The sequence below is a fragment of the Equus caballus genome, chromosome X (assembly GCF_041296265.1).
Source record: "Equus caballus isolate H_3958 breed thoroughbred chromosome X, TB-T2T, whole genome shotgun sequence".
NCBI lineage: Eukaryota > Metazoa > Chordata > Mammalia > Perissodactyla > Equidae > Equus > Equus caballus.
In genome coordinates, this window is record NC_091715.1 from 26,398,514 (window position 1) to 26,414,032 (window position 15,519).

A 15,519-nucleotide genomic window follows, 5' to 3' on the forward strand; every position below is an offset into this window, starting at 1 on the left:
ATTGGTGTCATGGTTAGCTGGGACTTCATCTGTTTTAGGTCTTTGCAGGTCACTGAAGTTCTTTTGTGACCTCTGAGGGAAGCATACTTGAAAGTAATGTTTGGGAATCACTTTATCAATGGAACTTGACATCAGATAGCCATTGCTTTCAAGTAAAGCATTGATAGAATGGTCAATGAGCTGTACAGTAATATATCAAAGACATTTCTGGATTCTTGCTGCATCCATTCATCTTCATGGGTAGGAAAATAAAATTGGTCTTCTGCCCTGACAGAAGCAAACTGACGCATTATTTCAGCTTCAAAAAGAGAGTGGTAGAAGTATAATGCACTAAACCTAGAAGGAATCTACAGAGTTCATCTTACCCCAGCCTTCTTGAGGTAACTTCAGATGCCCCCTGGTCAGTAAAGCTTCTCTGGCCCAATGGTGAGGAGCTCTCTGATTACACATGTGCCTATAATATGAAAGTCTAAACTTTGGGCAATTAATAATTTACTGATATTGTAAAAATAATTAAAATATCACAGAAAATTTCTCCTGATACACAATAGTGAGAAAGAATCAGAGTCTAGTGATAAGCTGGGTCAGGATTGAGACCACATGTTTAAGTAACATATATAGTCTATCTAAGAGTAAAAATAAAATCGGTAAAATCAAGCTGTAGAATGAAGCAATGAGTGGAGGTCAGACACAAAAGTAGGAATGTAGCCACCGAGAAACTTAGTTGATTTCTGGCGATTGCTTCTGTTGTTGTTCCAGGAAGCCACAAATGCAATGACTGTCCCCTAATGCAAGTATAGGTAGGGGAAAGGCAAGGCGTCACAATCAGAAAACTGTCGCTGGTGCTTCCAAGCTAAGGTGTGCAGGTAATTACCCAAGTGGAGAAGATTCCTAGTGAGGGAGAGCCTACTGAGACCAATCACAGATAGACTGGTAGTTGTATCAACTTGTCATTGTTATGTGAATGAACTAGCCACGTGGTACTCCTTAGATAAGGGCAGTGATTTCCAGCCAACACAGTACTGTGACACAGATGGCAGAGTGGAAGTGGAAGACCTCTTAGTGTTAGTCAATCTCTCCTCTCAGAAATTCAGACACTCAGGATAAAGACTAGACACTGTTTCTGGTCTCCTTGACTTTACATGATGTGTGGGAAGCATTTGCGTCACAGTCCCTTTTTTTTTTTTTTTTGAGGAAGATTAGCCCTGAGATAACATTTGCTGCCAATCCTCCTCTTTTTGCTGAGGAAGACCGGCCCTGAGCTAACATCCGTGCCCATCTTCCTCTACTTTATATGTGGGACACCTACCATAGCATGGCGTGCCAAGCAGTGCCATGTCCACACCGAGGATCCGAATTGGTGAACCCCGAGCTGCCAAAGTGGAACATGTGAACTTAACTGCTGCGCCATCGGGCCGGCCCTGCGTCACAGTCCCTTTTACAAAAAAGCTCAAGATGGCCACTAGTGTTGGCTATGAATAAAATAGTTTTCAGTCTAACTTTCAGTTAGGTAGTCTCAAATATAACTTCGATAACCCAAAACGGTGCTTTTCTGATGTACATTAGAGACCTCTGCTGGATTCCTTTTGCTGTGATGTAGGCCCATAATGGTCTGAGGCCAGCATTCAGGTTCCCTTGAAATAAAATGCTCTAGACTCTGTTGGCCTCTGTAGTCAATCCTCAGTGGGGTTAACCTACAGTCAGATTGGTGTCAACTAGAAGAGGTACCTGAGAAAGTGGAAAAATATCCCTCTTTCCTGGAATGTCTGGAATAGCTGATCCTTTTCCATCCTTTCCATATGCATGAAGATTAATGATATTTATGTATTGCAAATACTCCAGATAATCCCCATGGTTCTGAAGAAGTTGAAGTGCAAGATAGAGTGTGTTTACGGCTTCCTGTCACCCTACTCATCCACAGTACACTGAGTAATTCCTCAGGTCCAGCTCAGCAAACAGCTGCACTATTTTGTCCTAAGGATATTACAAGGCTTTCAAATCTTTTGTTCTCCAAGTAGATAAAATAGACAAGACTGCAAATTTGTAGGAAGGAAATCCTGCAGGGTCTTTGGCTCTGATATGATTCATTTGGCTGGGATGTGTACCTTGAACAGCAGGAACAGGATGTAGGGAACAGCTGCTTTTCCTTTTTCATGCCAAATATGCTGTGCAGTTCTTGAGCAATAGGCTGGAATTCCAGAAAGAAGACTCATATGTGTTGATGTGAGCATGGGGAACAGATAAACACTGGCAAATTGGTGCACTACACTCAATTCCTTGTTAGACACCAGAATCATTTGTCACTGAAGGCTCTTGTGAAATATTAAGCTGCCTGAAATAGACAAACTGTTTCCCAGCCTCCTCTCTCCTCCCCACACTGGCATCTTCTCATCATCTGTGGTTGAAACCCACTGTGCTGGAGTTGTTTGGAGTGGGAGAGGAGCAACCACGTCTCAGGTGGTGGGCCTTCACTTGTAAGGTTGTTGCACTTGTCATAAGTCAGATAGAGCTGAAGATTAAGTTGGGGACAATGTTTCCTATGGCCATGCAGGACTGCTTAGTGTCTTTCAAACTAGTGCCTCAGAGAATGCCTCTTCCACCTAGATTATGGTCCGAGAGGGAGAGAGGCAGCACATTGGGGAACATAATGATGCACTTTCTGTGCCATCAAGAATTCGCTGTGGCTTCCCAGAAAGTGGCCATTCTACTCTCGCAGGGAACCGTGGTCTTGAAGGAGGACCACTTTTCCCCCTACCTTGTTTAATTGTTCAGGAATTGAAAATGAGCCTCATCTCTTGAACAAAGAGATCACTCAGCTCTAATGAGCAGTAGATAGACATGAAAAAGTTGATGGGTCACACTGGGAATGAATCTGAGACATAGGGCGCATTAGCAAGTCGGACTGCCTTAAACAGTTCGCTCAGGTAAAGGGCAAGGCCAGGGTTCCCAAACCTGAGCAATCATCAGAATCTAGAGAAACCTTTCAAAACACAGTTCTCAGACTCAATCAAATTCTACTAAATTAGAAATACAAAGGGAGTTGGAAGGGAATATGTATAGACTAAAGCTTCTGTACCATTCCATCTGTGTGATTTTGATGACTCGCCAGATTTGAAAAGAATTATCAAGAGGGAAATTTGAAAGAAAAGATGCCTCAAATAAGAATTAAATAATAACACAGAAATGCAATTAGTTGGGCTCACAACAAAAAAAGAGGGAAGGGCAGAGTACTATTAAATTGGTCACTTCTCAATGCAGATCAGAAAACACTATGAAACTTGGTAAAGCAGAAGCAGTAAAGCAATTCTCCAATTTTCTTTGATACTTTTAATGGAAAGTTCCTAATGAACATGCATATTCTATGATTTAAAAAACAGCTTGATGAACTTGGAAAATATCTTTTAGTCCTCATTCCATACATGGATTGCTCTGAGATACTAGAGTACATCACAAAGAGATGTTCTTGAATGCTCTTTCTCCCATTTCTTTCTTTTTTTAAAAAAATGGATAAGTAATTTCAGTGCAGATTTGCCTGAGTATTAAAGAACAGTTTAGATCATTCAACCCCAAGAATCTATGATGTGGCTTGAAAAGAAAAGCAATTTAAAAAGAGCCCAGAGTGGTAAAGTAAGATGGATGAGACAGACGAACATTTACCTTGAGAATAGTATTTTATGTTAGAGGAATTAAATATTAGTTGTAAATTATGGTGGACATAAATAAAAGTTATAGACAAGTTTCATTAAAATAAAGAGAAAAGCCCAAGGGATTCTTATGATAATGTACATAGATAATAAAATTAAAAGAAAAACTTCTACCCCCAAATTCTATACTACTGATTTAATTACTGCGGTTATTTTAGGTCTTAATACCAGATTTTTTCATTTATATATTAACTCTCTCTTCTGCTATTCCAACTTTAGAAGGAGTTCAATTACCAAATTATAAGAAATTTAGAGACAAGTTACCCCTAAATGGATATACTCACATTCATTCATAAATATTTTAATGTTCTCCCAAAGCAAAAACAATTTGTCTAGAGTTAATATGTAATACTTAAATATTAACTAGGTATTAAAATAGAATATAGAAATATATACACAAACATACATGTGTGTATATGTGTTGGTGTGTTCCTTTGTGTCTGGACCAAAAAAGCTAATATATTTGGTATACAAATACAGAAGAAAATTGCAACTACTACTTTATAAAATATTTCAGGAATGTCAATGCAAATAGCTCAGGAAACACTATTTATTGAAGTAGGATAAACTAAAGATAATGATGGAATTACTACTCACAAAATTAAAAAAATAAATCTCCATGATTCATGGTGATTAAAATAAGAATGAAACATCTACCATTGACTTTTCTTGTGTAGTTTACATAATATTTCAGTTCCTGTATCTATAAAATGGAGGGTAATTAAACTCAAAATACAAGATGCATGTTAAAAACAAGAATCAAGGTAACTTCCATAATTGATGGTAGGAAAAGAAAGATAACTTTCTCAGATAACAAAAGAAGATACAGCAAATAGAGAAGAAGAACTATGTTCTAATTTAAAAAATAAAAAGCATACAACGTCTCATCTGTTTTTCTTACATTAAAGACTGCTGGGCTATTGGGTTTATCATCTGTGTGTAAATATTACACAGGTGACCTTTTCCCCTCAAAATCTAATCACTCTTTCCCAATTATTCAATTAAAATTATTATGAGAGCAAGTTGCATAGTCTAACACTCAGCTCAAAAATAAAGTCACCTTGAACACAGATATTTGGCATAACAGTGTGCTTGCGGTACATTTTTTACAGAGGTAATAGTTTTATCACAGGGCATCCAACCTAGGGAATTCAAAATTCAAGATACCCAATATCCTTTCTTTCATCATAAGGAAAGAAAGCACCAAATTCAAAATAAGGAAAAACTTAATCCCAGAAGCCATATCCATTATTAACACTCTAAGAATTAGACAAAAATTCCACCTTTCAAAATATTAAAACATTTATCGTTGGTTGATCAACACTCGTGAAATACTTTTAAACAATGATGTTCTGTAAAAATGAGTCTAAGTTCTGTAATGCCTGAACAATTTCAAAAGCAATGTAGGTGTAAAATTAACCAAACATATAAAATAACAATTGGGGCTGACATCACGGGCATGCACCCTGCGCAGTGATGCAGTACTCCATGCTTAGAAGGGCCCAGGGTTGGTTTAATGCTCTGCTGTCACTCTCTTGAAATTCTTAATTTTCGAACAAGGAGCCTGCATTTTCTTCTTGCACTAGACCCCAAAAATTAGGTAGTTGATCCTAATTACAATAATTTAGGGAAAATGGCCAATGGCTATAATGTTGAAATAAGAATCCAAACTATATTAGCTAAGTTAGAGGAGTAAATTTTAAAAAAATCATGAAATTCAAATTAGAGGCACCAGGACACAGTGACATACTGGTGGAGGAAAAATGAATACCAAATGAATGACTTCCAACTATGAATATAATTGGAAGATAAGACTCCAAAGACCAGTCTCTTAGTTGTTTCAGAGTATAATCAAATACATCCTGGAGATACTAAATGAAGAAAATGGAAATAAAAGTGTCTTTTGATTATCCATGTTTCCTAGTATGTATAGTTGTGAATAAAACGATTATTTTGCAGGAAACTGTGAGATAAATTTACATAACTGTTTCCATTGCAAATCATTTTACTGACTACTAGTGAGTCTATAATATTATTTGCTAACACGTCTACTTATTTTAAATTGATCTTTACAACAGAAGAGCTCCTATTGCAAAGGCTTTCCACTCTCATTTCCTCAAAGGCACCAGTTCTCTATGCTCCCATCCCCACTTCCTGCCACCAATCCTACACAACCTAAAAATGATACAGCCTCCTCTCAGGTGTGGAGTCTTCCATGAGTAAATTTTCTCAGCCTTACTACTCTTCATCTCATCTTCCTATTATCTCAATTCTCTCTTTCCATTTCCCAAGTCCATCCTCCCATTTTTGCTCATATATTCTCTCCTGTAAGGCCCTGCTCTTACATACGAAGTACGTATCTCTATGGGATCTTCCCTCAAACTACAAACATGCTTAAATCTGCACTGTCCTAAAAGTCAGTAAGGTATAAAATTAAGTCTTTCCTATTGCTCAACTTAAGTGACTGGCCCTTCTTTCTTATTTTTTCATCACCAAATACTTTTTTAATTTTCAAAGACATGCAAATTATTTTTTCCAGCTTTATTGAGATGTAATTGACACATAAGATTGTGTAAATTTACGGTTTACAACATCTTCATTTGACACATTTATAAACTGCAAAATGATTACCACCATAGTATTAACTACCACCTCTATCCCATCACTTAGTTACCATTTCTTGTCACTGAGCATCTTGAAGAATAATTTACATTTACTGCCTCTACTTTATCACTGCCCATTTCCTCTTTTACCTCAGTTTAATCTCACAGTTGCCCCTGCAGCAACCAAACAAGGCAATTATAATTAATGAGTGAAGGAGTGAATGGGAATTCAGCAAATAAATCCAGCTAGTAGAGACTACTTTTGTAAGTACTAGGCTCTGTATTTTATATATGGACAACTCGGGAAGAAGAGAGGTAAAAATTATTTTAAGTATTTTTATATGCCAAGAGGGAAGTTAAATATTAGAACTTGGCAAATTCTAAATTCACCAACTCTACCATTTTAGAGGAAATTCAGTAGTGCATGCCATTTTACTCTTCAAATATAGTTAACTTTGTTTATATACTTCTCATTAAAATTAGACGTATCACAAATCTTAGTCCATAAGAGTAATCTGACCAGTAATTTAATACATAGATCTATTCTCATTGGCCTAATATTTTTGCTAAAAATTATACTTATACTTTACCAATAAAACAGATGAAGAGACAGCACTTTTTAAAATATTTGGCATCTGCAATCATCTGGAGCATAGGTTTAATATCTTCTCTTTGATATTTGGTGATGGCCTATTTATAGACAGACGCCAAGATATTTGATATTTTTCTCTTAAGGACACACCAGTATAAAGAGGTCTAAAAGTGGACCGAGTATGACTGGAGTTAAAAGAACCTGGTTCATAAAGAAAAATATTGGTGGCTTATATACCTCTTATTGTCTGCCAGACCACATTTAAATGAGACTACCCTTCAGATCTGGTGGGGAGAGACTGGTGAAGAAAGAGAAGAGCCCAAGACTTCTTTAAGGTTTCTGGCCTGAGAAATTTAAAGAACGAGTTGGCATGAACAAGGATGGAGAAAATTGTGTTGGGCCAGTTTGATAGGCACTGGAATCGGAGTATGTTAAGCTTGAGTTGTCTATTAAACATCCAAGTAGAGCTACAATAGGAGCATGGCTATACAGGTCTGACGTTTAGGGCAGAAGTCTGTGTTAGAGATAATATTTTGAGAATCATTATCATGTAAAGGATAGTTAAAGCCAAGACACTGCATAAAATATTAAAAGGAGTGGGTCTAGAAAGAAAAGAGAGCATAAAGCTTAACAATTGTTTTATATACAACTGGACCCAGTTTGCCAAAATTTGTCTTAGGATTTTTCCTTATATGTTGAGTGAGACTGCCATGGTACTTTCCTTCTTGTACCGTTTTTGTCAAATTTTGATAAAAACGTTTTCTAGTCTTCTATTTATCAGCCTGTCTTAATCAGCTTGGGCTGCTGTAACAAAATGCCATAGATAAGGTGGCTTAAACAGCACACATTTCTTACAGTTCTGGAGGCTGAGAAGTCCAAGATCAAGGTGTCCGAAGATTCAGTGTCTGGACAGGGCTCACTTTCTAGTTTGCAAATGGCCTCCTTCTTGCTGTATCCTCACATGGCTAAGAGAATCATCTCTCTCATGTCTCTTAGCAGGCCATCTCAAAGTTTCTTTTGGGATTTCTTTCTTTTAGAAAGGGTCTGCTGAGGTAAAATCTCAGTTTCTATTTCTCTGAAAATGTCTAACTCGCCCTTGTAATTTTGCTAAGTTCAGAATTCTAGGCTGATGGTAATTTTTTCTCAATATCTTGAAAACGTTTTTCCACTTTTTTATTCTGATTTGATATAGTTAAAGTCTAATGAGGTCTAAGTTTCATTCCTTCAAAGATGATCTGTCTCACCTCTCTGGTTGCTAATATAAATTTATCTTGGTCTTTGGAATGCTGCAGTTTCACTACGATATTTTTAAGAGTGGATTTCTTTTTGTTTATTCTGCCTGTTACATATTGTGCTTTCTGGTTAAGTGGACTATGTCAGTGGCTCTGGAAATTTTTCTTCAATATCCTTCACATTTTCCTCCATATCCATTTTCTTTATTCTCTTCTTCAGAATCTCTCATCAAACTTAAGCTGGGTATTCATAATCTACTTCAAATAACTTTTGCTTTTCTGTTCATATTTTCTACCTCCTTAGTTTTTAGTACCACATTCTCTATATTATTGTTCAATCTGCTTTCAATTCATTGTTTTCTTCACCTGTTTAATATACATTAAACATACCCATTATTTTTAACTTTTAAAGTGATAATTTTAATTTTAGTAGTTTTATTTTGATCTTTTTCAAATCTTTCTCATCAATTTCTAGTGTTTTATTCACTATTAAATTTTCAATATCATTTATTTCTTTAATAGTTTACTTATTTTATACTAGTCATCTGACAATTCAAATATCTGAAATTGTAGGAGAGGTGGTCTAAATTCGCTCTGTGTTGTATGTGATGACTTCGCTCACGATGGCTTGTTTTCATGTGCTTGTGGGGTTTTTTATTGAGAGCTCAAATTTCATTGAATTTCATCGGTGAAAATACAAAGGCAGTTTGCTTTCTAAAGGATGTGGATTTGCTTCTGATTAGTGCTAAGGTGCAACCAACCTGGAGCTACTTTAACTTAATCTCTTATCTTGGGGATTCCTTGCCCCTTACTGGTAACATACATTCAAATAAGAGATCCTTACAAGAACAGGCCTACAGTTATACATTTTCACTTGAGATGATTATAATTATTCTTACTATTACTTTTACACTTAGAGTGGGAAAAGAGATAGACATACTTTTATATTGGTATCCTTTGCAGAGAGAGAGAATATTCCCTGTCCATCATTTTACTGAAGATATAACCTGAGTTTTATGTAGAATGTCTCTTCAGCTGTCTTCATTTGCTTTAGCCTGAGGCTCAGATTTCTGTTCTATCAAATGGCTTAATTTGCTCAAAATATGGGTTCCTAAGATTAGCTTTTAGCACCAGGGCAATGCAAGGGTCAGTGCTCATAGTTCATTACTTCTATGGCTTCAGTTTCATCCAATTTTTTTGTCCCGGCCTTTAAAGGTTTACTTATATTTCCTTGCAAAAGGTAAAACACTGAAAAGTATATTTGTTGGACATTTCCCAGCATCTTGGTGTTTTGCAGAGGGCATTTTAGAATACTTAGTCTGCCTCATCCTTGGGAGTGGAATCCAGCCTCTTCTCAACATATGTGAAGTGAGCTTATCAAATCTACCTCATAAAACTAATATGGGGATTAAGTTTAATAATTGCTTAGCACAAGGATTGACATAAAAATGCACTCAATAAATAGTAGCTATTACTATTGATATTATTATAGATTGATATTTTCTAAGAAGTAAACATATTGACAAAATCATAAAGCATATTCTTTTATTAGACAAATGACTTTCCAATAAAATTTTGACTTAGTGACTAATATACTATCACTTATTTTCCTGGATTACTTTATAGTTTTCCTCAAATCAATATTGTCTATTCTGGTCTATCTACATTAAGGCAGATGTGACACTGAGTGAACAATTCAGTCATTATTACCTGGAACAATTAATGAGTCCCTCAAGCTGTTTATCATGAAAGTTACTATTAAAGGAGAATTAACCAATTTAGCTTTGCCTCTTCTACTCCATCTGCTATTTAACGCCAGGTGAAAGAACTTACAGATGACTTCAAGAGGGACAGAAATGGGGGCATTAATAATACACAAGAAAAATGAAACAATCACTAATCAAGAGAACCAGTGAAGGCTTTGGACTTCTAAATGTGTGATTTCAATATTTAAAACTCTAAAATATTTTCTTTTAATTAGTCATCACTAATACTTTTAACTTCGAGCTGTAAGCTTTCCTTAGAAATTGGGAAACTACTTAATTGCAATATTCACTTCTTACCAGGCAGCTTTTATTTTCAATAGAAGGAAAGGATCACTGAGGTTGGAGTGGTAGTGTGGTTAAATTGCCACGTCCCTGGGCTCCAAGTGCAAAGAGACTTGGGTCCAAGCCACTTACTAGCTTCACGGCCTTTGATACCCTTTCCATTTCTATAAAACGGTCACATAAAAGACCTTATACCATGAGGCTATTTTGAGAACAAATGAGAAAACGTATGCCAGACACTTAGAGTAGTGCCTGGGCTTTGTAACCATTATACTATCATTGCTATTATTACGCATTTTGCTGTATTGCTAAAACATCTTCTGTAGCTTTGTTCCTCTGTAATAAGTTGTAAAGATGAGATGATTTGGTATGATTTTTGGAGCTGTTCCCTGGTTTGCTAACCATCTTTCGAATCATTACTGTGAGTAGAAAATATAGTGCCACATGATTATGAAGAGTGAAAGATGCCTTTTCAAGGAATGGAAATAATTTATTACTTATCTGAATGCAAACTCACACTCTGGAATTAGGAATGGGATCTAGCATATCTCTTTTAAATATTCATAGGCAATAAAAACTCTGGCTGTTTGATTGATTTAACAGGCAATTGAATGTTACCTTTGATCTGCATAATTGCAGCTATAAGAAACATTAGGTAGGCAATAAAAAAAAAAGCCCCACAAACTTCTGACATAGGCATTTAATTGAGAAGAAAAGGGGCTAAGGCTCATCTTCAAGTGAATGGTCACTTTGTTTACTAATGGAAAAACTATTTTTCTTTAGCCACCAAAAAAAATCAAGAAAATTATGGCTTAAAACAAATTCAGAATTTTTTACTATAACAATCTAATGTACAACATGGATTTCTTTTGGAAAATAAAAGAAATCAATTTACAAATCTGTTACTGTCATCATTTTATTTCCCCAGCCCCCTAGGTAATTTATCCCAAAGCTCCATCTACATTGCAGCAAACACCAGTCTTTTCAGCTAAATGTTCAATGGGAACATCCAAACGATTGATTTAGCTAGCAATTTATTAGGTGTTTCTCTGTTAACTAAGCAGTTTGGAATTGATCAAAGCACTCAGTTTATATGCTGAGAAATGGGAAAACCCTGTTACCACCCATCATTTTACCTCAACATCATATCTTTAAAGTCACATCAGCTTATTAAAGACTAGCACAACAGAATTTGAGAAGGATATTACCTCTAACATGATGTGGTTTTCATCAAAGCTCTAAAGCACCAAATATGCTTTATTCTCATTGCCAAATTACTCTCAGGTTATTATTGGCTAGATATTTTATATAAGCATAGCCAGGACTGATAGCAGTTTCAGATTTATTTATTGTTACTATAGCATTCTGCTTAATTGACTATTGAGGTAGAAATGGAGAACTTACAATTTTAAGACTTAGGGGATGATAAAAAAAAAGTCCTTTTGTCAGTCTTCTGCATTTTATCTAAATAATGGTCAGTAGATTTCATTGTTTTTCGTATTGGAACATATGTATTTGTCTATCCCTGTCCTTGGTGTGATACACACAGACACACACACACACACACAACACACATTGCTTTGAGGGTAGGTATTATAGCATCAACCTAGTAAAAATAAAAATTCCAATCATTCATTGAATATGCACTATGTTGCTAGCACTATTGTAAGCACTTTCCATGTAGTATTTTATATTTTGCTCAGGAGAACCCTATGAAACAGGATCTGTTATCACAGACGAGAAATGGAAGCTTGAAAATATTACTCAAGGTCACATAGACAATGAGTTGTGGAGGGATATACCAGTTGTCAACTTATTGCCTTTCAACATTGATCTGTTTGTGATATTGGAATATTTCTTTGCCAGCTGACTTGAAGCCAAACTTTATCAGTAGAGGGCGCTGGAGTGACATTGGGGGAGGTCAAGATTTCTCGTGTTCCAGTGTGTGTTTACTTTCTTGCTCCTGTGGCTCTGGGTTGGCCTGTGGGATACCCAGTGGAGCTCACCTCCTCTGTTCCCCATTCCCTCTCCCATAAATTTCAGCAGCCCCCTCTACAGGTGTCTTCTGACAAGTTCTGTGGGTCCTCCAGTGACAAGTTCAGCATGCGTGGCAAATCCACGGGCAGCTTCCTGGAGCCCAAGCTGGTTTCCCTAAGTTCAGCAGCATCAATTACAGATAGCTCCCCAGCAAGCCCAATGGCCATCCCATTCAGTTTCCCAGCAAATTCAATAGCATCCCCCACAGGTTACTTCCCTATGAATTTTGTGAATTCTACCTCACTCCAAGATTCCCTTCATACAAGCTTCAGCCCACTGACGATGTACCAGCTCTGGGTGGGGTCAACCCAGCGAAATTCTTTGCCATTTCATGGCCTGGAGACACACTCTTTCCAAACAGATTTGAATTCCAGCCTCGGGTAGAGCTCCTTCCTTTCCAAGTCAGTTCCTTCCTTGGGTACCAGCCCTCAGTCCTAGGGTATTTTTTGAATTTCTTCTATTCTCTCTTAAAAATTAATTCCAAGTAAATAGTTAATATTTATTTGTATTAAACGTTCCGTATTTAAGTTACTGTGTAGTTTCTGTGATCTGTCTGACCCTGACTAATACAAGGGGCTATTCCAATCCAAGTATTTCTGATTCAATATTCAATGCTTTAACAACTCAGTTTGGATATAGCAGAGTAGGTGTTCAATCAAGGTTTGTTGTTGAGTTGAATTATTACTTATTTGCAGGAAATGCCAAGTTCCATACCAAAGACATCTGAAATATAAAGACATAAGTATTTTTGTCTTACTGAAAGTTTGCATGAATATTACATAAATGAGGTTGATACCCAAATCAGGTTAGAGAGTGATCTATAGCGATCAGAATAGACTCTGAACGTTAAAGATTAAAATTTGGGCCTTTTCACAGCTTAGTAAAGGTCAGTTTTACAATGTGCCTTTTCATTTTTTGCTTGAACTACAAGTTGGAATCTGACACTCACATTCAAATATAAATAAAAGCACATTCCAAATCCATATCAAAATCCAAATTTAAACAACCTTTGAATTAGTTGCCAGCTAGGAGTATCTGCTTCTACTCAGGTCCAATAACAGGGCGACAAGGGTGAAAGGCCAAGGGGCTGTTTGGAATCCCCTTCACCAATTCTAAGTCCTTTATATTGATATGGAGAAAATATGACTAAACTACTCAACAAAGACAGTGGCAGGATTAAGGACTGCTGGAGGCTCACTGCTGGCTCTTTCACAATGACCTGCCCCACTGTCACCTACTTCTCTTTAGGATCAGTGAGAGAGGAGGCTTTGCTACTCAGGACTTCTTTCTTTCCAATCTAAAACATGATCAAACTTCTCGCCCACTTAAATCACAAAAGGTTTCCTGCATATCCCCAGCTACCATCCCCGCTTAGGACCTTTCTTTCCCTTCACAGTCAAACTCCCCACAGAGAGTGTACACTTGCTTTCCCCTCTCTATAACACACTGTCACCAGAGTCTCTATCCCCAGGGAAACTCCATCAAAACTGCTCTAGGAAAGGTGATAAGTGAAGTCCTTTTTGCCAAATTCTGTCTTCCTCTCACCAGCCCTCTCTATTGTATTTGACATTTTCTCACGACTTCTTTATAAATCTCCTAAGCACCCTGGTTTTAACTTGCGTCTTCTCTTACCTCCTTGACCATTTCTTCTCATCTCCTTTGTAGACACTGTCTCCTTTGCCTAAAACTTGATTTCGAGTATAACCCTTAAATTCTGTCCATGATTCTTTTCTTTCAGCCTACCTGGGGTGATTTCTTGAACTCGACAGTTTCACCTAGCATGTGGCCTGGTAAATCCCACATCTGTATAACTAGCTTGGATCAGAGTCTTTAACTTCAGGGCTGATATCTGTTACTGGATTATAGAATATCCTTGCCTGGATACTCCCTAAGTACTGTGGCGGACCCTCTTGGTGCCCTGCCACATAATCTCTTAACCTCATAACCTCTGAGTTCACCTGAAGCTGTGGTGGCCAGTTTGGGCATACACTGCTAATTCCCATCTTAAGTACCCATATTTCTCGATATTACTGTCCTTAGCAGCCTGGAAGTATTGGGATTTTATGCACTCAAGGGCACTCCTCAAATAAAAAGGGAGGACAATTGGTGGATAAGCACTTCAGCTTCCATTAGCTCAGGGGACAATTCTATGCGTGCTCTATAACACTGATGTTCTACATGATTTCCTTAAGGCTTCCAGTGGGATTGAGCCTAGTCACTCACAGTGGAAACTCACTGACAAAAGCACCCTTTACCAACCTTCCAACTTTGCACTCTTGCATCATCTCCCAGGTTAACTATGGGCACCTAAGTCCTTGACCCAGGGATTGCATTTGGTTGGTATCAAACTTAAGCAGGCACCTCAGGCTCAATGGGAGTAGAAAGTGGCATGTGATCTTTCACCTCCAAACTTGCTCTTTTTTGGTACTTTCTCAATTTTGTTTATGAAAAATAACAGATGCTCAGTTACCTAAGTCAGAAACCCAGATCTCTCCTCAATTTGTCATTTTCTCTGTACCTCTCACCACCGCCCTTGCCTTCAACCAAGTGAAAAACATCACTTCTTACTTGGTCTCACTGCCTGCAATCTCCCTCTCTCTCAGACCACCCACTCTCCACAGTCACCTCAGAGGAAATGTAATCTGATGGTGGTACCTCTCTTCTCCTTCCCCCTTACATTTTAAACCCTTCAGCGGGTCCCTGAGTGCAAGGTTATAGACCAGGTTGTTTGTGAAGCATAGCTCTCACCCAGCAATCCTGATCATGCCTCCTTGTTCAGGCTCATCTTCAGCCGCTCCTTCATTTGCACTTTACGCTAAAGCAAAACCAAATGGTTTGCAGATTCACACATATAACCACCATCATACTTCCAATTCTTTGCATGCATTGGTGTCCACCTGCCTGGAATTGCCCTCCTACACTTGCTCACTTGGCTATCTCCCACTCTAATTGTAAAATGTGCCCACAACTAAGCTTCTCTAAGAAAGCTACCCCAAACACCTGGCTATGCTGACCCTCACAGGCATGTGCCCTTTTTCTGTCTTCTCTACTCCTCTGTGATAACTTTTAACACAACTTTTTGCATCTTATAAAGATTATTATTTGTTTTTATGTCCTGAATACATTAAGAAGTCAATGAATTTTTGTTTAACTAATCAATGTCTATAGGTAACAAAGGATAGGAACTTTTTCTTACTTATTACCAAGCCTTAAAATAGTGTTTCATGTGTTGTAGATGCACTTAGTAAATGGGTATGAAAATGAGCTTCATTATGAGTTATTTTCCCGTTTTGACAAATAATC

The 15,519-nt window shown here is 37.4% G+C and overlaps 1 protein-coding gene across 8 annotated transcripts in view; it reads right to left on the reverse strand.

The window, feature by feature from the left end:
• Window positions 1–15,519, reverse strand: part of DMD (dystrophin) — a 2,262,230-nt gene that overhangs the window by 1,203,780 nt on the left and 1,042,931 nt on the right. The gene's annotated exons all lie outside the window — the stretch shown is intronic.